The sequence below is a fragment of the Chelmon rostratus genome, chromosome 1 (genome assembly GCF_017976325.1).
Source record: "Chelmon rostratus isolate fCheRos1 chromosome 1, fCheRos1.pri, whole genome shotgun sequence".
NCBI classification, from domain to species: Eukaryota; Metazoa; Chordata; class Actinopteri; order Chaetodontiformes; family Chaetodontidae; genus Chelmon; species Chelmon rostratus.
This window is the reverse complement of record NC_055658.1, coordinates 4,642,118-4,666,630: the sequence shown is the minus strand read 5'-3', so window position 1 is coordinate 4,666,630 and position 24,513 is coordinate 4,642,118.

Genomic DNA, 24,513 nt, shown 5'->3' with positions numbered 1-24,513 from the left:
CTCATTGGATGGACCGAAAGCTGGACGTACATAAAGTGGAGAAGGGATGCATGGGTCACATCAAACACTGAAATCAGAGCTGCTCAGAAAGGAAGAGTGGAAGTTAATGGTGTTAAATTCTTACAGCAACAAGATGAACACAACTTTGACAAAAAAGTTTACAATAATGAATCATCTTTTCATACTAGTTTCAACTCTCTTAGTTTTTTTTTTTGTATGATGTACTAATGTGATCTGAAACTGCCTGGAAGGGAGACAGGCATGTATGGCACTGCATACCTCGGAAAATGATTGGCATCACTGTTACGTGTGTGCAGTTAGTAGTTAACAGGCTAAAACAGTGACAACCAGAAGAAATTCAGCCAATAATTAACAGTCACTGAATGACGGCTGCCTGTTAAAGTGCAGATCCGCAAACATATGAATTTAATAGCTTGACAGTGACACATTTGGTCTGGTTGAAGAAAGCGTAAACCCTTCTGGATGTATGACTCACAGTGGTGTTCACTGTGCTCTTGGCTCCTCGTGATGGTTATATGCTGCTGTATATTGGCCTTAGTTGCAGAGGGCTTCCAAATGGCCATAAACAACAGATTTGCTTAATGTGGCTTTGAAACTGATAGCGCTTTAAACTTGACACCACACACAGTTTATCACAATTCGATTCAGAATAGATTTTTGATTCAGTATTTATTGTAGATTCAGTAAATACAAAAGCGAGCACTATTTACACTCTATACAAGATAAATTGACTTTATTTGACTATTTGCTTTGTAAAAGCTGATATTTTGAATATTGAACATAAGGGGTTCATGTGGCTGGATGAAGAGTAGCACACTGGACAACACATTACTTTTACATTCTTAAGCATAAGATGTTTCTGGTATTTTGTGTATTTCTTGCTTATACATGCACAGTCCTTTCTGTTAATGGCATTTTATGATTGCAGTTGTGCTTCTGATGTGCTTGTGTATTTACTGTAACATTTGTCCTGTGTTGTGTATGTCACATATCCGCAGCGTGTGTTCATGTCTTTTCGGCTCGTTGCATCAGTGTGGAGAGCTAGAAACGGCCTCATCATTGCTGGATAAGAGGACATGGTAGTGGTAAGAGCATGCAGAAGGTGGGACAGGGCTGGGGGAACAGGGGACAGTCTTAAGTGTTAGTGATGGACTAGACAATGGAAGGTGATGTAGGATTTAAATCAGCTCTTTCCTCTGTGCAGCACTGGAGGATGATGGGAGAGGAAACAGCCCTGTGGCTCTGTGATGCCATCTGCTGTAATCCCGCTAGTTGTGAATCTCCATCTGTGTGTCTCTTGTGTCTGCGTGTGTCTCTCAGGTTTTCTTTTTCTCTTGTCCAGCTTCGTGGTGTGATGGGAGACTACAAATTGCAAACTTTATGCCAGAAGCTTGATGGTTGGATCCCGTCACAAAGACCGAATGAGTAATGCTCTTCTCCTTCTCAACTAGTCAAGGCGCTGAACTTCTCACTTCCTGGTGTCCAACAGTGACTGGCATCCCCCACCTGGAGCATCTGACACAATACGAATGTGGAGGAAGACTGTGATGGCAAGGACCAAGCATCCACTGTCACCTTTCCATGGCTAAACAGCCTCCATCTCTGTCCGGGCCAGTCGTCTGTCTGTGTGGAAAACTGTCAGTCTTCATGTTTGTCAATAAAGCTAATCTCAGTAAAATCCTTCCATTCCTCAAGATCACCTTCAAGATATCTGTCTCTTCCCCCCTCCCCTAGAGACACTTACACTGTAAAGTAGAAACTATCTCCAAATTTCTGCACTATGCATCATCCTGCTGGACACCGCAGTTTTTAGTAATTTATGAATGCTAGCCGGTAGAGTGGAGTTGGTGCTGGAGTAGAGATGATGTCTTCATACCGCTGAATTTCTGAAAAGAACGTCTCGACCACATTCTGAGCTAATTGTATTAAACTTATTCTGTGGAATAATGACTGCTTTTACTTTGACAGGTGTGGGTTTCATAAAACAGCAGTACATGAATACACTCATGTTGCATGCAAGCAATGTTTGACTGGGTTTGTGCATTTTTGACCCCATTTACAACTGCCATTAACACCAACATGTGTTTCAGGTCAAGGGAAGCAATGTGAAATACTCTTGAGGGACCTTTATGACGTGCAGGGCGAGGGTCACGTGACAGGCCAAGTTAGGTGACTTTTTTAAATACTGTATAGAATGGGCTAAAACCTGATCACAGTGTCGCCCACCTCCAACACCACGTCCAGATGTGGCTCTGAAGCTTTTTGGGTCCATGTGTGTACACCTTATATTAAGATTTGTTTTTTTTTCTTGTCCAGAGACAGATCAAAGCTAACAGCAGATGTACCAACACGCCCTCATACAAAATAACAGAATAGGTCATTTACCAATGTCTCCCAAATTGATGTGTATGACTATGTATACTACGTCACTCAGCTTCCCTCTTTGCTGCCATCATAATTATCACAAGAGGAAAGATGGCTGGTAATAAGCTGCTTACACACAATATTTTTTGTGGGAGGACTGTCTGACTGTACCGTAACTGGGGTCTTTGAGAAAGAAAGAGAATCCTGCCATTGGCTTTGGCAGTGAAGGCAAAAAGTCTAACTGGTTGCCTATGTGTGTACAAGCCCCTCATTCTTCGTGTATTCTTATGTAAGACGTCTGTCATACAAAAATGTGCTCTGCTCGGCCTGAAAGGAAGACACAATTGGATTTTTCAGCAGGGGAAAAAAGTGATATAAAACAAGCATTGCAACACAACGTCACTTTGATATTGTGGGCCTCTGCTCCTGCTGAGTCAATGCTCTCTGAGCTGAAACAATACAGCCACATCTGCAATTCTTAGCAAACTGTTCAGACGAACAAAAGAACAAACTCATAACTCAGTTACTCCAAAACATATTGTGTCGTATACACGAGAATAGATCTTGAGATAGGCAGAAATCTTATTTTAGAAAGTGTGCGGAAAATTCAAATAGTGGGAATATCATCCATTGACCAGACCTTGCTGTTTGACGAGTCGTTCGAACATGTGTGTACTTGACTGTGAGAGAAAGATGGTTCCTTGATATGTTTATAATTAAACGGTGTGCAGCGGCCGTGAGTGCTGACCAGTAGGATCACAGGGTGTGAATGTATGCATGGGGGCAGGGGAGAACAGAGAGAGTATGATGAATGGCTTGGCCAGTTGTAATATCTCCATACCAGAGGGAGCTATGTAACATTAAATATGGTCATATATGATTATCAGTGTAGGACATATTAATAACCAGGAACACGCATGCAATAGAGATGAAGCTGCAGTCACATATACCTCCACCAAACCATCATACATGAGTCACAAATGAAACATATAATTTAGGTGCTGGCAGGTGGAAATCCTCTTCATCAGACAGGTCAATTCTGCAAAATCTACAATATCTATATAACCATCTGCGCTGCACAATTTCATCTATAAAATATACATTTCAGACTCATGTTAGCTTGTATTTTCAGGTATTGTCCATGACCTGAATCGCTCACTGGGCCTACCGATGCACAATCAAGGTCAAAAGCATTCAAATAAAAGCTTAAAATGACCGTGATCATTAAAGGAATTCAAAAAATCACAACAAAATAATGGTGGCATCAAAAAGTCACTGTGGACGCTGAGAAGGAATGACTGAAAGCAACAAGGTTAATCAGGAGTGTTCAGTGGGGAACCAGCATTATAGACATGGCGGACAAGCAGGCCTGCATGCTTTCAATATTTTTTTTTGTTTGACTGCAATGGTTTTGGTTTTATTCATCTTAGAATAAAATTTAATTATAAGACTCTTTTAGGATTGTATCGGAGGACAGATGTAATTTTCTGCATCAGCACGCAAGTGCTATACAGCAGCTCAGAAAATGACTCATATGTGACTCCCATGTTCTGTGTCGCACTACAAGTGAAAAGACTTAATTGATTGTTATCTACACATAATAAACAGTGGCCTGTTTTATTTCTGCTCAACTGAAAGTACTGTCGTTGTTATTGTTGCTTTAGGAAGCATAATGTGGAATGTAATATTTATATTATATTATTTATCTGGTAAGTTCCTCAGACTTCATTCTAATGCCATGTACAGGCTGACTACAGCAGAATGAGGCACAGTAGCTGTAGCGAACACGTCTCTGTTTATGTGGAGGCATTATAATTAGATGATACAAGGTCATGTTTATTGGGATTTACATGAGCCTTGCAGTTATAGTATTACTATAAATTATCTAAAGTAGATTTATGAAAAATGATGGAAAGATTTTGATGTAAACTACAAAATGTGCACTATGTGCCTACAAATTACAATTTTGAACTAAATTATCTATTTAAAAAACAAAAAAATAAACAACAACAACAACAAAAAAAGCCAAGCCGCTGTAATCACAACAAAAATTGACACATACAGGCTTTAAGTCAATTTAATGTGACTTCCTGCAAATGTCAGTGGGGAGTGGGGCTGATGCTAATGCTGGGATGCCCTGCAGCAAGGTTCTCTCATTTCACACCAGTAGAAGACTGGTTTGTTCGGCAGCATCAGTGGTTCATGAACGTGTGGAGACAAAGAACTTTGTAAGACTCAAGTAAAAATGACTTCTTTTTTTTTTGCAGCAGCAGCAACAGAGACAGAGACAGCGTGTCTTCGTGTCTATGTAAGAGAACACACACACAAGCCAGACGAGGAGACAGAGTCGACACACAGCTGTATATACTGTAAGCACGTAGATCTGAGCAACGCTCGCTGCGCCTTCATCCTCTCTCCCTCTAGGAACTTGTCTGGCTTTAGCCTCAGCCTGCCTGAGCTTCTCGTGGAAAATGACACACATGGCTCAGAACTTGCTCTCGTTCTCTGACACGCACACACTCATGAAAACGATTAAGCACCTTCTCTCTCTCTCTCTCTCTCTGTGTGTGTGTGTGTGTGTGTGTGTGGCTGCTCAGAGTCGTGGCAGGGTTGGGTTGTGACAGCTGAGTCTCAGGAGAGGTTGTGCAGATCAGGGCTGAGCTGAGAACCAGGGCCGGGCTGTATTAAAGGGGGAATTACACGACAGCAGCCCCACGTGAGAGCCTTATCTCCTGGCTGCTGCCTCTCCCACAGCCCCTTCCCCCTGGAGCCCTCGGGGGGGGGGGGGGGGATACATGTCTGTCTGACTTACCCACTGACTCCATGTCTGTTTGACTTACCCTTGACTGTCTGTCTGCATGATTTACCAACTGTTTGACTTATCCATTGCCTGGCATCCTACCTTGTAGCCACTGACTGTCTGTCTCTGTCTTACTGACTGACTTGCACTTCTGCACGATGTACGATTGCAGCTGTCCCTGATGAGAGTTTATACTTTGGAGAGACACCAAGTCAAACCTTTGTCCATCATCCAAAATAGCTGTTGATAAGACAAGTTTCAGTGAACAGAGGAAGCGTTTTCAGTCATACATACAAACACACATGGGCTGATCACCACTTTGTGGTGTTTTATGTGATCATGTTTCAGATCCTGGAGATGTCCATCTTACCTGACCGTCCACAGAATCCACAGCTGTCAGCACTCGCTATGTGCAGACTGTTTTTATGGCTTTACCTCCACAAGTTGACGGAGTAGGTAGCTCTGTGCACACAGGGCCCAGGGTGTCAGGAGAGAGCCAAGCATTTGGTAATTTCGGGGCCAGGGTGAGATCAAAAAGCGAGATCTTATAGTCACATTTTTTTTCTGTGTGTCATAGTTTTGTCATAACTCAGTTCTTTTGTTTCTGGGAACAATGTCTATCACATCATCTGTATTATAATTGGTCAGATGACACATTTCCTTGTTTAGGTCGCGTTTTGGAAGGAGACTCTGGGTGAAGTCTAGCAGAAAAAGTCCTGAGGGAGTTTTTAATGGAGAGAAGTGAGTTTTTATTTTTCATGGAACTTTTGGAACTGCTTTTGTGTATGTCTCCAACACGCCAGATGATTTTCAGTAGAAACTGCAGAATAATTAAATAAAAGAAGTTTGATGCGCACATCGACACGGAGGATTCTGTTGTTATTTTGTAATAGTCTGGTGTGAGGTGCATCAGACTTCCACACAGACTGCAGATGGAACAGATGCTGCTCTCAGACGGCTCCAGAGAGAGTCACCAGGGTAAAGGCTGTTAGGTAAGACTGGCTCAGTCATTTATTTGATCAGCTAGTTGTCGAGCGCAGCATGAGAGTGGAAAGAGTCAACACTAAGGGGATTTGTATGATTTCAGACAGGTTTATGTGGGCGTGAGTGACCAAAATCTTACGGAACACACGTCAGCTGAGACGCTGTCCTGCTCTGAGGACGCAGACAGCGAGCTCTGTGAGACGCCTCATTTTTGGCACCGAGAGTACAGCTGCAAGGAGAGTCACCAGGATACCAAACCGGCACAGCAGAGGTCTGTTCCCTCCCGTGGGCTGACACCAGAACGGAGCCCAGACTGTGACTGAATGGCGAAATTTATTACTGTTCAAGTGTTTTTCTCCTTTGACTTTATTAAAGCTGTTTGTTCTAAGCTGGAAAAAAAGGTGTGACTTTTTTTTTCTTCCTGACTGACTCACACACTGAGCACATCACTGAGTTTTCATTGATAAACGTTCATAGCAGTGCATTCAGATTGTGATCAGTGACCAGCTCATAGCGCACGCCCATCTTCAGAATTTTCAGATTGCAGATGGAAACCAAACAAGTTTGAAATAACAGACTCGTCTATTGTTCATTCAGGAAGGAGGACATTTGAATCCCTTACACACTACAAGACGCAGTAGCTTGTGCTGACTGTTCAGTCACCGTGGATAAATTGTGGTTTTAAACCGTGGAGTGTGGTTCAGGACAACTTTCTGTCTGACTGGCTGGCTAACGTATTGCCTGTCTCTCTGTCTGTCAGCTCCTCCATCTGTCTGTCTGCTGGGAGACTGACACAGCAGCAATGATGAGGCCGAGAGTTAACGGCGAGGATAGGTGTGTGTGTGAATAGCGTGGGAGCGCACACACACTCATACACTCGCAGCACTCGTGCTCCTATCACTCATTCATCCCACTAGAGCGCTTAGTGCTTCACCTCGTGCTAGCTGGCAGATGGTAATGCTATGGGCAATCACACAGCTATGTGTGAGAGAGAAAGAGACGACTTCCACACAGAGTTCAACCAACCATCAGACTGAGCTGTGGATTGACAAAGCATTCACTGTGGGAGCAAGTCAGGAAAACAAATTGATATTTAAAAGAAAATCCTAGCTATTAAAACATTCAGCCGTTACGGAGCAACATTGGCATGAATTGGGAGATGAGGGTTTGGTCCCAACATTGGCAGGGACGCAACACCCAAGCGCTGGGATGAAGCGGTGAGAGAGAAAAACACAATGTGGACACGAGGCTAAGGCTACTGTTTCAAAATCAAAGAATACATTTATTAATCAGAGCGCTCGCTGTAGCAAAGTGCTAAATGTTTTCTGAATTTATGACCGATTCTCTGTCACAATCAGCAGGAGGTGTGCGCAAACAGCTGTCTGCAGCTTGCAGCTCTCTCTCTCTCTGTGATGTCCATGCTTAAGAAACAACAGCTAGTAGTCACACAGCCTCTGAGAGGGAACATCAGAATTATCATGGTAGTTCACAAGTTCACGGTAAAGACAATTCAAATGAGATCGCTCAAATAGTGGAAGGGACATGTCCATACTGTCCATATGCTAAGCTCTTCCTGTCCACCTTTTTGCTCTGTTTTGGGCTCAATCAACTCCAGAGGGTAAATATATGGCCCTTAAGCTAAATACTCTACAACACAGTGGTGTGTCTGCTGGTTCTGGGCTTACAGTGGGTTTAAGGTTTTCCACTGAAAACAGCTGCCTACTGTGCCTTGAAGCAAGGCAAAAAAACTAAAATTGTGGGTCGTAAAACAAAAACAGCACAATGAAAGATCTTAAAACACTCCACAGTACTGAGGAGAGCTGCAGCCATGTGAGAATGTGTCACACTTTCTACAAAACATATCTTATTTTACTTATTGTTAATGTAAAAATAACAAAACAGCTAACTCAAGGTCTGCTTAATAACTTCGATAAATCTCACATTCTTCATCAGCGGTTTGACCCACATTTATAACCAAAATATTTAACTTACATGATTGACAGTCAACGATCTCCACCCATCTTCATCTGCTAATGAATGAATGATGCAGCTCAGAGCTCTCAAAGCAAGTAAGTGAACCTTGAGCTGAGATTATGTCAAGAATGACAAATGTCATTTAGATGAAAAATGAACTGTCAGAGCTAAGTCACTAAAACTAAGGAAGCAACACTTCCTAACTTAGTGCCTAAAAAAATAAACAAACAGCAATCCAAGTTAGAAAATCTTCTTTTGAAATGGTTTATAAAGGCTTGACAAAACTCTGATCAACTGATAATTTGCTTCAAGACTGTGTAGTTGTGGTCTGATCAGATTTTTTTTAAACACATCTTCTTTCCTTTCGTTTCATAGACTTACTGTCTCTAGTTTTTGTATTTCTCTCACACATCCTTACTGTGGACACTCATCCACTGTCTCACCACTGCAGTGTGCATGTGTAAAGTGAAACTCGTCAGTGACTGTAGGAAAATAACTTCTGTATGTGTGTATGTGCTCGTCTCTGTGTGAGTGTGTGCAGTTAGATGTCTATTTATGTGGTTTTGAGTGTATTATGGTGTAGAGTGTGCTCCTATTTTCTGACAGGAGTGACAGATGAATTTCCAGGTCCTGTGCTTCGGTAGCTGGCACACTTCCGACCGCAACATGACAATGGCGCCTCCACGGATACAACAGCATCTCTTCTGCCTGGAAACAAAAGCCCTGGAAAATGGCCCAGATTCCATGCACACTGGACCCTGATTGGACAAGATCAGAGCCACTTTTATATCGTGCAGGTGCAACATCTCTTTATTCATCTGAAAGGCCATGTGTCTCTGACATGCTGTGTCTATGCACGTGTGTGTGTGTGTATGGATATGTCAGCCCACAGGGACTTAGATAGACATGCAGGTGTTCTTTGATGGGGCTTCTTAAACATGAAGGTGCAAAAAATGTGTTTTGTTAGCTTTATGGTCTCTGTTTAGTCGTCAGAACGTACAGGAGGTAATGGGATGAAATTTAACAGAAAATGTAATGTATTTTTATAAAATGTGGCAGGGGGACACTAGGACCCATGCAGGGGGCATTAGCCCATCAGGTGAGAGCCACAAACTAATAAGCAGGCTTATGGGCAGAGGCTTGAGGACTGCAGGCTGCGTGCACACTCAGAGACCTCGGTGCTTTGTGTGCTCCCTGCATGTGGCTGAGGCTGTGAGATCTGTTGATCATTTGCGACTGTGGGTCGGAAGCTGAAAAGAGATGACTGTCAGCTTTTGCACAGGTGGAGCACTGACTTATCATTTATGTTGGTATTGTTTTAGTTCTGCATATATTAATTTTTAACACAGTTTGGAGTTTAAAGTCTGTCTCTCCTTGTTTGTAGCGCTGCAGCTGGTGGTGGCCTCCAGTCACGGGTGTGGTCTGTGTGCTGGGAGTTCATTCACTGTTGGTGGTGATATGGTTTGTGGTGGTACGTTTTATTAGCATGGTGTTATTTGAAGAGTGGATTCATGGCTATGGTACGACTGTCTCTGGCTTCCTTATTCTTCGGTTAGAGATTTAGTAAATGTTCCTAATAAATAGCCATTTATTGCAGATAACCCAGGGTGACTGCTGCGGCCCTGTCTCTCAATTCAACTATTATTTCTAGGTATTTACCACCCCTGGGAGTTGCAAAATCAAATTCCTTTAAAACAGAGAGGATATCATCATACTGTATTCAGGGTATTGAACTCCCCTAAACTCACAGTTACCCACTTACTGCAAATTAAATTGTGTCACAAAAAAGTGATCACAAACTTCCAAGACATCTAAAGCGTGCTTGCTAATTCAAGGAACAAACTCACCTACAGCATGTTTTTGCCATTTACACCCTTTGTTTGGAGTCAATAAGGCAATACCAAGAGTTAGAGTCTATCAGAAGAGATAAATCCAGTCTTCACTTTCTTAACAATGGACCCTTTACGATTATGACTGCATTAGTGTCCTCTGTAAATGGCAAGAGTGGATTTAGCGTGATGTTCGTTCACAGTCACAAGGAGTTTAATCAGTGTGTCGTCAACACATTCTTATATCTAAAAGCCTGAATGGGTCAGTTGCCAATAACTCCCAAAACAACATGTATGACTGTTGGAGAGTACTAGTGACATAACTGCTACGGCTGCTAGAGGCCGCAGGCTAACAACAAACGCAAATATGGGTTGTAATCAAACTTTGTGTCGACCTATACAGTCAGTTTATGGTGAAGACAGATTTGTGTCACATATGGGCTCTACAGCTCATGAATACTCCTATACCACAAGCCTGTCTCCTGAACACTGGATTCATGTAGCCTGATCCTGGCATCATAAAAACACAGTTAACACTGGGCAAACATTGTGGCTTTGGTTGTATAATGAAGTTATAAATGTTGAGAAAGTGAACAAATCCTGTCTGGCGTTCCACCACCTTCATCTCTCTGACTTTTCCTGTAGCGCCACCATGAGGCTAGGTGGTATTCATTGAAATATCTCAAAAACTATTGGATGGCTTGTCGTGAAATTTGGTACAGACATTCATGTTCACCTCTGGATGAAAAATGACTTTCAAGATTGATGATTTCAAGTTTTCCTCTCATTTCATCAAAAAAAAAAAAAAAAACTTCCAAAAAACAAAGCCAATCCCACCAGCCTCACTTGTACTTTGTGTCCAGTGCTAGAACATTATACTTGCTAAACATAGTGTTAGTGTTAGCATTTAGCTTAAAGCACTGCTGTACCTATGTACATCCTCACAAAGCTGCTGGCATGGCTGTAGATTAATGACATAACGAGTGATCCGTCACATCACCGCCTCCCTTTCTTCCCGTTCTTTAGACTGCCATGAGGCACCAAAAATGTTGACAAGAATTTGTTGTCGAACTTAGCCAAATAGCTTTAATTGCCTTAACTTGACATTAACTTGTGAGGTGACAAGTCACATGTGATTTTTTAAAAGATCATGTAGTTCATGTTTGGAGGACAGTGACAAGTGCTCTTTCTTGTTCCTTAGACAGCAGTCTCACTGTTACTTAAATCCCGTCCATCGACATCTTTGTAAGACAAGCTGACAACAGAATCAAGAGAAGAAACGCAGCCAGAAATTCTTTGATATTTAGATTGAGTGTGGAATTTGCTCAATTATTTGCTGAACTCGAGTTGCATAATCTTAAATAAAAGACGGTCCAGCCAGCTGTCTGGTGAACCCCCATGCCTGCTCGATGAAATACATTCCTTGACCCCTGCCAAGTCTGCATTCAAAGCGCACAGGGGAGCATCACAAGCCCAATGTCTCGCTAAGATAGCAAACACCCCAACTTCATCAGTATTTTGTCAATATTCTGGGCAGAAACGTGCAAAAATCCAGTCACCATGGTCCTGGGAGCCCTCAATGGTACCGATTTACCATACATCTCTATTTCCTAGGCAGAGGATAGTGTTGAGCATTATTCAATAGGCGGCTTCAATATCAACTGCGTTGTCTGGTGCTCAGGGTCAGGGATGATATGAGCCATCTCTGACATGATAAATGTGTTTTTCTCCCCCTGCTCACACCTTCTCAAAGAGAAACATAATAACAAAAGTTTTCTCCCAAACTGAGAAAAAACTTTGCTTTCTGTCTTTTTTCTGCTGTTTCCCTTCTTTAACCCCCCACCAGCTCCTGTCCTCTTTCTCTTAAGACAGAGAGAGGGAAGACGGGGTGATTTGGGAGGCGTCTGATTGCTATGCATTGTTTAGTTTCTTTCATTAATGCTGGGTGCCAGTCGAGGGCTACAGATGAACAATAGCTGGGGCCCCAGGCGTGGATCAATAGCAGATTGCTGATAGTGCCCCGTCCATTCTCCACACCAGATTACATGATAAATGGGTCGGTCCATAAACAGTGACAGGCCCAGGGCTTGCAGGGCCCAGGTAAGGCCCTGCGTCTGGTGGATACCATGTGTGTGTGCGTGCTGGGCTGTGCGTGTGACATGTACATGTGTGGGTCAGAATATAAGTGTGTATTTTCAGTTAAAGGGTTTTTATGTAAGAACACGTGTGTACTTGGGTTTATTTTATGATGTGACCACTGAAGGATTTTTATACATTAGTTAGTAGCTGTGCATGTGTTTTATGTGTTGTCTGTGTGTGATTCTGCTGCCACCGCTTCTGATGTTTTCATCATTGTTTCATGCATATAAATATGCTCACATGGCACCACAGATGTACAAAATACCAGGCCCAGAATGCAAGCCATACCCTTTCAAATTATAATACAAAAAGCCCAAAAATAAAGAAACCAAAAACATAGCTTACATAATTGTAAGTAAGGGAAAATCAAAGACTGCTTGCAAGCATATCCTGCACCACATTCATCTTAAGCTTTAAGGTACTGCACACCTTTAGCCACTTTTCAGACTCCACGTTTATTCTGCTCAGATTCTGTTTGATGTTTCTTGTAGGTTGCGTAGCGGCAAAGTAGCCGCTTCTCTTCTGAAATTTGTATTGATGATCAATGACAGTTGTTGCCTGGTACGCAACTGTGCATTTGGAAACAACTGACTTACACATTTCTGATTTTCATTGCACATGCTCAGCTATGTACCAGTTATGTACTAACAGTAGATTTATCTTGGAGTTAGCAAAATCCTAATGTCAGCATACTAAATTGCTATGACAATTTGGTCAGGTATAATTTTTACCATGTTCACCATCTTAGTTTAGAATGCTAGCCCAAGTGAATGTCTATCTAGCAGATGTTAAGATATTTCACAGGATAAGTGGAAACTACAGGAACATCCACTGCAGGTGTAACCATCTGAATGCATGTTTACACACCTGAGAGCTCTTGTGTTAGTACAACATGTGTGTACCTGCTGTTTGTGTCTTTACCTTTTTTTGGTAATGTGATGCAAATATGATCGTGTTCACCTTTGTGTGTGTGTGTGTGTGTGTGTGTGTGTGTGTGCGTTTGTGAAAGTGGATGTGTGTTCCTGTAAGTATGTGTGTGTGACAGAGATGAGAACCTGAACCAAGGACTCTCCTGTAATGGACACAGAGAGGACTGGGGCAGACATAAGGTTCCAAATTGGCAATTTACTGTAGTTACATTAGGACATAGTGTCAGCCGGGCCTCAGTCTAATAGGGGTTAAAAACCTTGAGTGGAGCAAAGAACAGTGCCTTGCTCTGTGTTGAACCACAACACAAGTTAAGGCAAACATACAAATTGATTCAGTGTTCCGCAAACTCCATTTCCAATTATTTCCTCTCTTCCTGGCAATAACATGTCACTGCACCACCATCTGTTTTTTCCTCAGTGGCATGTTCAAAACAAATGCTTGGGTATTTTTCCCTTAAGCCATGCATCGGTCATGGCATTTGTGATTTGTGTGATATTTTCCATAAAATTGATGGGAGTGAAACAAAGTGAAAGTTGCTATAATTCAAGGTCCTTTAGTAAAGCCGGGGAGCACCGGTGGCTAGTTAATCTACTCATTGACACGTTGTCCTCTGGTGCGGCTGAAGGACGGTCTTTAGACTAATGACCACACATATGGCGTGTCGCCCATTTAAAAGAGAAACAAACACCTCCTGGCCATGGAAGTGTGCGAGGGCGTGGTGCAACGATGTGTGGAGACATGAAACACATGCGTGCATACTAAAGCGTGCACAGACACAAACATGATGTCTCTTCTCCCAGACACACAGAGTCACACGGATGGATGGATGGATGGATGGACATTAAATTAAATACATACATTTGAATGTAAATTAATATCTGCTTGGATTGATGTAAAACAATAATGGCTAATCTTATACTTTTAATTAGCTCTTCACTACACCGGATCCAACTTTAAAATCACCTTTGGACACTATGTAATGATGACTTTCACTTTGTTGTTGTGCCAAACAAACACCCAAGGGAGCATCTGACAGTACCCGAACCACCCACCTACAACCGGCCACCGTACACTTCCTCATTTCTCTTTGTCCTATTGTTCTCTGTTTCCTTTCTGTCCTCTTTTTACGGGGACAAAGCAAGCAGACAGGCCAATACTTTAAAGGTGTGTGATTAGGTGTCTGCTGTACTCGTCCTCTGACGCTGTGGATGATGTAATTGATGGAGGGTGGAAGTTCAAGATGGATGGAGTGCCTGAGGGCTTTGGGATTTTGACAAAAATAAACTACTTTTTTAGGACATCTGATGTGACACAGTGAGGGATTAAGTGTGTGCTGTGTGTTTATGCTCTTCTACTGTGAAGACATTATGATTGTTAGCCCTTCTATAATACTTTATTTTCATGCAACAACAGGGATTTGATCTGAGGTTACTTTTTGGGTAATAAAATGAAAAAGTAGTCCTCACAAGTGTAGTGTAGTCTGAAGTAGTGTGTGTCACTATAGTATAACATATGAAGTAATAATCTCAGGTGTGTTTAATAGGAGTGTGTGTCCACTCCCTGTGGTGTGTGTGCTGCTGGGATCAGTCACACAACTGACAGTCTCTGTATGCAGCCTCCATACACCTTCAACACAATTACACAAAGCCTCTGGTGAGGCTGCTAAACCTGCACTCACAGCTGCACTTCCTGTCCCTGTTCATGATGTTAGAGTACAGCGACATGATTCACAAATCCACGTGGAGAAATACTCACAATTTTAAAGCATGTTGGAGCGTCAGCATCTACAGAATATCAACTACTGCATCTTCTTGGGCATTGCATTCAGAACACGATCAACAGGTCAGACTCGAGAGAGTTCACGACAGAGAATGAAAGAGGATGCACACACCAAGGGTCCCGGGCTGGATTCAAATCGCTTTATGGAGTTGGCTGACTATTATTTTTAAAAGTGATTTTATAATTAGAGTCACAAAGTCTGCATAGGGAGGGGGTTGTAGTGGACAAGTGGTCACCTTCGGTCAACCGAATGTATAACTCACGTGACAGGCAAGACATTGAAAATGTCCACAAAGGGACAAAGGGACCTCCCAAAAAAGCTCCAGCCATCCAGCGATTTAAACCAATGACCTGTCGCTGTAAGGCAACAGACAAAAACAAAAATAAATATAAATGAATAAATGAAAAAGACACAGAATTCCAAACTACAGGCCGGCAAACGCACCTGCAGAACTTCTTTGGGCCCAATAGATGACAGCAAAAACAGGCATGCAAGGTATTCAAAAGAGAAAATATCCTCTGCAACCAAAATCATCAAAATGTGAGACATGAAGAAAGACTGTGAGCACTGAGAGCATGTTTGAACAAAGTCTCTTTAGTGAGTTTGAGTTGAGAGTTTAACGTTTTAACCAACCATACACTGCATCTTCTCCGTGTTTAGTATTGATACTAATTCACACAACTCCCCGGCATGTATCTGCTGCCGACAGAGAGGGAGAGCGGGAGGAAGAGCGAGATCGCTGGCACTGTAGGTGGAAGGCTTTGATCACCACTCTTCAACAAACGCAGCGCCCTGACACGCATTCACACGCCCACTTTCTCAGATGCGCACACCCATAACCTGAAGAACCACGGAGCGAGGGGGGGGCGAAGGAGCGGGAATGATGATGAGAGAAGGTGAAAGACTGCAGGCCACTAGAATAATCTTCTAGTCTTTAATTAAAACCTCCTAATGATCACAGGGAGAGCGACAGACTGGAGGTGGGAGAGAGAGAGAGATGGAGAGATACAGAGAAAGGGAGGATGAAAAGTCATTTTCTCTTCCTTTTTTAACTTTCCTTACATCAAGACCCTTATCTGTCCCCATCAGCTCTGTTCTCCCTTATTCCCGCACACACACTGTTTCAACTAACATTTGTCTGTTATTTAACGGTGAGCAGATGAAACGCTCGCATGTACCGATGCTCAGAGACGCAGGTTCTCAAGCATGTCACGGCGCCTCAAGCAGACTCACAGTGGGCTCCTTGGACCCCCGCCTGAGAAGACTTTGGAGCCTGCGGGGGCAGATTTCCGTTCTTAGCGAACTGCAGAACTGTCTGCACCTTTCACAGGGACGTCACAGAGATTATGAAGTCGCCGTGTTGAGCATCAGTTTCAATTTCTTCATTTTTGAAGATCTCATTTTCAAACTGTCTCACTCATTTTATTCATTCATCCACCACGTTTCCCTGCCTGAGCAGGGAGGCTTCAACCAGAGGTGCACATGATGCTGGTTGGGGTTTGGGTTGCCCTTTCCCTCTGTTGTGTTGTCAGGAGTAGACGTGTAGCAATGGACAGACAGTCCTTAAGTCTCAGATTTTTTATATATATTATATTTATTTCAAATCAAATATCTAAAGGGATTTTTTGTCCACATTTTAAGTTAAAAAATCATCAAAAAAGCTAATTACTAATAATTATACTATTACAGTCCCTGTATCATATCACAGATAGCAAACATAAAGCATCTATAAAGCCTCAAACATAAAACATCAAGAGGAAATTACTGGACAACGACTCTATATCATGCTACCCTGCCATCAAATGACAAGCTAGTCCATGTCTTTGAAAAGCCAGGTATCACACTTCATAAGAATTATCAATAGAAACAATGAATGTATGTAGCCTGTAAAGTTAAAACTCCTCACTCTTCCCCGGTGGCATATTGAATCCTGTGTAATGTTTTCGTATTAACTATGGATCAAATCACTACATTTAGCGTGAAAGGGGTCGCTTTATTCTGTCAGTGTCTATGGTAGACTGGCTGTCTGTCAGACAGATTCAGAACAGCACAGAATGACAGGTACGGACTGCAGTAATAAGTAAGTAACTGGTGCTTCCCACCCCGCTCCCGAGGTGAGATGATCACAGTGAATGCTTTAGGACCAAGGACTGTGACCGAGATATTTCTCTCCGCCTGACAGAGTGCAGTGGAAGTTACTTGACTTTTAGGAAGACAGTGGTGAAAGTGCAGGCGGCGTTCATCAGGCTCTGACGAGCTGTCTGGAAAAGTATGAACAGAACGTTCGACACATCCCAGCCTATGCTGCAGAAAATGCAGATGTCAGTTTAAGGAAACAGCACCCCATTTACCAGTTACTGAGCGTTCTGAAAGCTAACTGCCCGGCTCACACAGCTCATAACACCTGCAAACACGCCTGTGATCAGCTGTCAGTGGATATCGAGTCAGCTCTTTTAAAGATCGACAGCCACTTCTCAGTATCTGCTTCCCGACAGAAGAACTGCGTGCGTTTTTGACTCTGAGGCTGAGCTGGCCAGCTCTTACTTCACACTTCAGAGCCTTTGGGGAAACGTGTCCTGTGGCACTGAAGAGGATTCTTGAGGATGAAGAAAAAGTGAAGCTGCTGAGATCTTTTTTTGGAGCAAACAAAGCTCTGCATCGCAGATGTTTACGAGGAAGTGTGACAGTTCAAAATGAAGATGCTTCAGCGGAAACAGGACGGTTTTTGGAACACCAGACCACGCAGCTGATGGACAAACAAGTGTCAGCACAGAGGCGGACCCAGCAACAGGACTTTGAGAGGTTCTCGGACTCTGTCGCTGCATACATTGACGAGTGGTTTGATTTCTCACCAGAAAATGTGAAGTGAAACTCAAGCTGATCGGCCTCTATGAGGAGCTCTCCCTCACTGACCTGGAGCGGGCGGTGGCTGGCCTCAGAATGACAGACGCAGTCAGTATGGTGGACGTTTTCCAAAACATAGAGGAAGCCAACTTGTTGAACATGTTCAGGATTGTCTCACTTGTCCTCTGTGTTCCAGGCTCAAATGCCTTTGCAGGGAGGATTTTCTGTCTGATGACAGTTAGCAGACTCAAGAAACAGATGCAGCACAGAGCTGATCAGAAATGAACTTCAAATATCTGTGAACTCTGACTTTGCTCTCTGTCATGCAAGGACTTCACTCTGTTTGTGCAGAAGGACAAAAAGACTGCCCGAATCAGTCAAGAGCAGCAATAAACACACATGGAAGAAGGTAGGAGACTTGTTGAGTCATACCCCTCTTTCCTCTCTGGCATTTGAAATGTTTTGTTTTGTTTTGCTTTAAAGGTTGAAGGTCCAAATGAAGATTTATTTTGAGATCATTCACATAAGCCAACATAAATGAATACACATGCACATTTTTGCCTTTCCAATTGAAGAACAGTATGAATTTACACTCTATATTCAGGGTGCACCTCCTGTGAGTCTCTGCTGTCTGATTCCTCCTGCAAAACTACAGCATTAGCTACTGTTACTTCAAGTTCATCACCTGTAGGATTAACAAGAAGGGCCTTTTCCTGAGTGCTACAAGTGCTTTCACACAGAAGAGGTTGAAGATGAGAAGCTGTCTATTCACACAACACCACACCCACACTGCTGTCACACACCACCTTTTGTCCCTTATTTGGTATAGTGATCAGGTGGGCTGCGAACATTAACTATATGGTAATACATTTACTTTTTTCCAGGATGGACTTGAGTTTAGACTCATTCCAGAACAAAACTAAACACTTGAACTTTCACTTCATTACATAATAACACAAAAAGGCCTGTTGCTGGCTTTTGCTTCAGTAAATCAGAGGCTGACTTCATGCAAACTGTGAGAGCAAAAAGGCACAGTTCAAATACAGTATGTGTTTTCATGTGTGCCTTGCCATGAGTTGAGCACTTTTGTGCGTAATCCACATTAAAAATGATCTGTAATTGGTCTAGATCAAGGCGAATCAGTAAGGGTTAAAGCTCTTTACCTCAGATCACCTCCTCTTTAGTACCTCATGAAAAAAGCCAGTGTCACAAATATTTTTCACATTTATTGTGGAAGTCGAGTCCAGAGGCCGCTTTGGAACTAGCAATGAGACTAATACACTGAGTGAATATACACCTACAGCATATCTTAAGGCAACAGCAAGAGTTTAAACTGTGGGAACAATGTATGAGTCAAAGCTGAGAGCATTAAGTAGTTTTAGAGGTGGAGGAGGACTGGCTGGGAAACACAGAGCTCATATCCCACGGGGTAATTTATTAGAAGACCCAGCCTCTTGTTCATTTTGTAAAGGCTTTTCCAGAGGCAAACATTACTTTCATTCTCCTGACACTGGCATAGCCATATAAGTGTGTGTGTGTGTGTGTGTGTGTGTGTGTGTGTGTGTGTGTGTGTGAGAGAGAGAGAGAGAGAGAGAGAGAGCAAGAATGTTCACATACTCAATATTCAGCCTGCAGATGAGTTCTGTTTTGCTCTCAGATTAAACATGGGGGAGTCCCAGGTCAGTTACTTATGACACACACTGTTCCATCCTTCACTACACACACACACACACACACACACACACAGATGCTTGTATGAGAGGGAACAATGTCCAATCCCCCAATGCAACGATTCATAAATATCAAAACAGGGAAGTCGAGCCTCTTGCTATCAAATCCACGATAGCATGCAAGGGTAATATGTTTTCAAATGGCAGATGAGAAATACGCTTATGACAATGATGAAACAAGATAGCAGCGGTGATGGAACAGCCATATCCCTGGTGTGGTTTGTCTTGCTGCATTGTAATCATGCTTTGCCTAAAGTGTGTGCTGATATCAGAACTTGTGTGATGATATTGGATCAGTACTCCCTCCAAACTGCACAGAGAGGAAATCAGATATATACAGTATCCAGTAGTTCTCCTGCCTAATGGTCCATTTGCTAAACACCTAATTTCTTTCATTTAATTACTTTCATGATTAGCATTCTGCTGTTGACACTTTCATCTCCATAGCCAATTAAGCTCGGCCTTTCTTAAGTTACTGGCAAGCCACTTGCGTTTATATATTCATGAATCTGATTGAAAACCACAATAAAAGATGAATATTGACAACCATTTTTGCAACATTAAAAAAATCAAATAATTAAACATTTTATCATCAAAATGATGATGATGATGATGATGACGCTATGGTTGAATGGACATGTTAGGCTAATGGAGCCATTTCTGTTGACCAGTTGTATGCTATCTTAAGGTCAACCATACTAACTATTGTGTAGCTATACATAACCATAGCCTTAAGTAAGATGAAGACTGCTGTAGCCTTTGAATGTTTTTTCAGAATACATTTATCAGTCACACAGCCATGCCCACCTGCAGTGTCTGGTGGTATCACCAGCGTCCATTTATTAATTTCCTGAGAGGAAAATCTAAGGCTCGATGAAAGGTGAATGTAAAGATTTCATAAAAAAAATAAAATATGTCAAAATAAAATAATAGAATATGCTGCACATTTGCGTTTGAAGACTAAGACCAAAAAAAAAAAAAAGGCTCTAAATTAAAACTGGTGGATATCTATGTTTGTAAATGAATTATATGGCCATACTATGTAAATTATGAATATTTTGTTTTATGGAACATAACCTACCAACTAATGTTTTATTTTTATTTCATTGTAGCATTTTCTCTCTGCTATATTGTGATTTCTTGGCTTTATACATGACCGTTTTGCAAAAAGAGATTCGTATATAAATAGAAATGTAGTGTAATTTGGGGTTTCATGCAAAGCAATTCAGTCAATCAAGCTCAATTTGTGGGATACGACCAGAGTTTTAGTTTAAAATGATCAAAAAAAGACGTGTTTCCATGCTGGTGATGATCGACCTGCCTCTCCTCGGGCTCTCCTGAGTCTTTCCCTATCATTAAACTGGCCTCCTTCATTCAGTCCTGATCTGGCTGCGTCCACTGGGAGGATGCTGAACCTGGTTCCGTTGCCCAAAGTGAAGACACTAACAATCCCCCGGTGCTCCGAGCTCTCGGTCAGGGAAGACTCCAGTCAGCTATTAAGGCACCAGCAGCATGGCTAAGTGAGCTAACTAGCTAACAGCAGCTAGGAGCTACAGCCAGAGATAGCTATAGAGCAGCATTATAGTGAGCAGCAGTGTGTTCTGGTAATATGCTAACCCCCAGTTAGCCAATTTTTACACATTGAACCTTTAAATCAACTTCATAAATGAGGCTTTAATTTCAAGTGTACAATAGCTGTATACAAAGAATCAGCCGTTTTCTTCATCTGTTCCCCTATTTCCAGAAGAGTCAGGATAGCATGTGCAACATAACACATGTCCTTCATCTGGGCAGGAATGCGAGGATAGTTGTTTCTAGGTAAGCGAAGATGAGATACACAACACATTCTCACACACAACTTGTCAAACATGGTGGCTTGATGATTGCCTTAGGTTTCAAACTATGCATTTCCCTTCAGCTCAATGGAGCATTTTAGCTTCTTTCAGTTCGTTGTTTTGGTTTTTCGGTGTGCAGCTTTACTGTCAGCACCATTTCCTTGAGGTACAGAAAATTTTCAGTCACAAAAAACTCAGTTTTCAAACCCAGTACCTACTATTTTCATCGTATAGTTAAGAGATAGATGTTAGAGCTGTTGCAAGTTTCTTGTAATCCATCAGTTCATCAGTGTTTGTTTATGTTATGATGATCAATAGGATGGCCACTAATTAAAGGTTTAAATTGTCTGTGATTGCTGAATCTGTATCACTTTTTGTCCTTCCATGGAACAGTCAAAGCGCCGCCATTGTTGGCTCTGTTGTCAGCAGTGTGTGTTTTGCTGCATGATAGTTGAGGCTGGCTATCGCATCATTTACTGAACCCCCTCTCCTCCCTCTGTCTCCACCACTCTTGGTTGACAGGTGACATTTAGTGTCAGGAGAAGACCTATGTGGCTGACCGCCTTATTCTCTGTATTGGTGTGTGTGTGTGTGTGTGTGTGTTTGTGTGTGTATGTGTGTCTGACAAATTTGGTGTATTCCCAGCCAGTCAGGTCACTCAGAGTATTACATGTGGCCTGCAGGGGCAATGGGCAGAGGAAATGAAGGGCTATTAGAGGGAGTGAGGGAGAGAAAGAAAGGACTGGCAGAACGGATAGACAGAGAGAAAGACAGAGACATTTAAGCTAGAGGCTATGTGACAGTGGAGACTGTCCAATAATGATGATGTGTTCCTATCAATCTAACCATGGCTGCATGGTGGCACCGCAGCCCACAGCTAGGCTTCGCAATGCTCAATATCATATTAAATATAGTGTTATACCCAAAACAAATAATAATAACAGTCATGGCAATAGTAAAGGGCGAGTTTACATTCACCAATAAAGAGTTGAATCACTCGGTTACGGGTAATCTTTCTTTGTAATGCTGCAAAAATAGTTCTCCCCAGAGAAGAGGGAGAGGGAGAGAGGTTTTTCTGCACAGCCACATTTGCATGATGAGAAAGCGCTGCTCATATTCATCTTAGTAAAGTCACAGTAAATGACTCCAACAGCATTATCATCTGTTTTACGCAGGTGTGCGGCTGGGGAAAATCACTCACTTCAATCAAAAAAGCTGCAGCTCGCTGCATAAGGAGCCTCATTTTTTACCATCACACTGGAGGACATAGGAATTAGAAGAGAGAGACATAGAGGCTGGGAGAGAGAGGGCCGTAATAACTTTATTTTCTCTGCAGTTTATAGCGACGATTTTACCTCCACGGCTGTAGGATGATTTCTATCAGTGTGTATGTGGATTTTACTGACATTTGTGGCATGGTAAACCACCTGACGGTCTTCATCCACCTGAAGCTGCTGGATGCTCAGCATGGCGAAAAGCTTTTCATAAGTGTGACCCTAAATGTTATTGTCACAACCAAGGGGAGCGAGACAACCGTCCTACTGACTGGCATCATGTGGTGTGGCATGTTGAGCAGGCTGCTGAAGATGCCTGTTGAGAGATTCGACACAAGGCAATAGATCCTCAATCAAAGGGAAAAGCAACACAAATAAATGAATAAGACATTAGTAGAGTGATTGAACCTAAACGTGCATGATTGTCTCAAGAGGTCTTTATTCAGACCACTTGCTTGTTATATGTAAGTGAGTCTTTAGGTACTTGTTAGCCGAGCATTAGCAGCTGATGAATGCAGTTCAAGCAGACACATCCAGATGCAGATCCATAGTGATTAAGGAACTGCACATGTAACATGCGATAACTTTGAACCAACAATCAAACAAAATCTCCCCCTTTGTCTCCTTTCTGTCAAATTATTTGTCTGTCTGTTGCTATACAGGATTGTCCACTAGAATTTTTCCCCCCCCTATTCAATCCTGGTTGGTTTGCTGACACCAGAGGTTAATGTGGTAACACCAGCAAACACTCCTTGACTTTGTCAGAAATACAGATGAGCAACTGATGGATCAGTTTTCAGCGCAGCCAAACAAGCTTAGGTTGTTTAAAAAAAAAAAAAGAAGAAAGACAAGTCTGTCAATAATTGGCCTTTTTTCATCCAGTCATGAGCAATTATGATCTGATTCCATGCATTGTCACAGTGCGAGTAGTTTTCCACACAGCAGCGGGGAACAGTTGGCAGTTGGACCTGTGCAACCTGGTACCTGCAGCTCCTTGTAAGAGGCCAGTAAAGGCTGCTCCTGACTGTTCCCTGCAATATCTGCAATATCTGAAGCTGATCCACAAAATGTCCCCAAAGACCATATATATATATATATATATATATATATATTCAAATGTACTGTAGGATGAGGAGGAGGGAGGTTTGCCCGTCCTGCATTGACTATTTAAACTTTTTTATTCATGCATTTTTCATCGATCACATATGATATGATTATTATTACTTTTATTTTTATTTTTTTTACAAAGCTTGGAACGATCCATATCTCAACACCCTTTTGTCCCTCAGATACTAAAGGAATGAATGCTTTCTACCATAGAAATTCATTAAATCTTTTTTTTTTTTTATCATCAGTGTGTGTATGTACACTGTGTTGCCGTGTATGTAGGTATTTATCTGTGTGAGTGTGTGTGTGTGTGTGTGTGTGTGTGTGTGTGGCGGAGTGGTTCAAACTGTTTGAATTGGCAGGTCTCCCAGGAAGCTACTTTACAGGCGGACGTAACAGATGCACCTTTATACCCTTACAGATACAGTGTTTCAGTTAAGCTCTTGGTTATGTATTCCTTCACTGCACTGTGTATGTGTGTGTGTGTGTGTGTGTGTGTGTGGTTTACAGCTGCGGTTTGCCTGTGTCTCTATATTGCCCGGCTTTTGTGAAGAGGGTGCAAAACAGAGAGAGACAGGGCCAAATCATGCTCACCTCTGCTTTTGCAAAAAAGCCAAAGAATAATGCATTTCATAAATATTTATACCTGTTTCTGATTTCATATTCATCTACAGTACAGGAGGGATGGCTTGTGTGTGTGTGTGTGTGTGTGTGTGTTAGTGTTGTTGGCTTGTAGATTGGGCTGAGCATAGGCAGTCATCCTGGAGTCCTACTTTTCAATCACAGCAGGACGTTGCTCCCATCTGCGGCATTTGGAACTTTAGAGTAACATGCTGCTCGGATTCAAACACACACACACACACACACACACACACACACACACACACAGGCACATCTTCTAA